This window comes from Myotis brandtii, unplaced genomic scaffold, assembly GCF_000412655.1.
Source record: "Myotis brandtii unplaced genomic scaffold, ASM41265v1 scaffold468, whole genome shotgun sequence".
In the NCBI taxonomy this organism is placed as follows: Eukaryota; Metazoa; Chordata; class Mammalia; order Chiroptera; family Vespertilionidae; genus Myotis; species Myotis brandtii.
Window position 1 is genome coordinate 192,055 of NW_005367874.1, and position 817 is coordinate 192,871.

Consider the following 817-nt stretch of genomic DNA (forward strand, 5'->3'; position numbering starts at 1 on the left):
GGAAGGGAGGGGGAGATAGAAACATCAACGATGCGAGAGAATCAGCCCTAGCCAGTTTGGCTCAGTGGATAGAGCGTTGGCCTGTGGACCAAAGGATCCTGGGTTCAGTTCTGGTTAAGGGCACATACCTTGGTTGCAGGCTCTTCCCTGGGGTCTGGTTGGGGCTCCTGCAGAAGGCAACCGACCGATGTGTTTCTCTCAAATCGATGTTTCTCTCTCTTTTCCCTCTCTCTTGCACTCTCCCTAAAAATCAGTGGAAAAAATATCCTTGGGTGAGGACTTAAAAAAAGAGAGAGAGAGAAAATCATTGACCGGCTGCCTCCTTCACGCCCCCTACTGGGGATCAAGCCCAAAACCCAGGCATGTGACCTCCTGGTTCATAGTCAATGCTCAACCTCTGAGCCACACCAGTCAGGCTCAGTAGGCTTTATTTAGATTTACAAGAAATGGAATGCCAACTAACATGTCATCAGCCCTTTGAGGTCTTAAAGGTCTGTAATACTATAAAATTGTCATGATATATACTGTATGTAGATTTCAATACTATTATTAGATTTACTGTAGAAATTTTATAAATCTACGCAGTCCTGACCTGGCCAGTGTGGCGCAGTTGGTTGAGCATTGCCTCATGCACAAAAGGGTCAGTTCCCGGTCAGGGTATATGCCCAGGTTTCAGGTTCAATTCCCCAGTTGGGGCACATGCAGGAGGCAACTGATCAAAGTTTTTCTCTCTCACTCTCTTTTCCTCTCCCTCCCTCTCTCTCTTAAATTAATAAAAACACTCCAAAAATAATTCTATTCAGTCATCTTTTCTTAC

At 45.3% G+C, this 817-nt stretch overlaps 1 protein-coding gene across 4 annotated transcripts in view; it reads left to right on the top strand.

Moving 5' to 3' along the window:
• Positions 1-817, top strand: part of EED (embryonic ectoderm development) — a 33,862-nt gene that overhangs the window by 15,124 nt on the left and 17,921 nt on the right. The window lies entirely within an intron of this gene.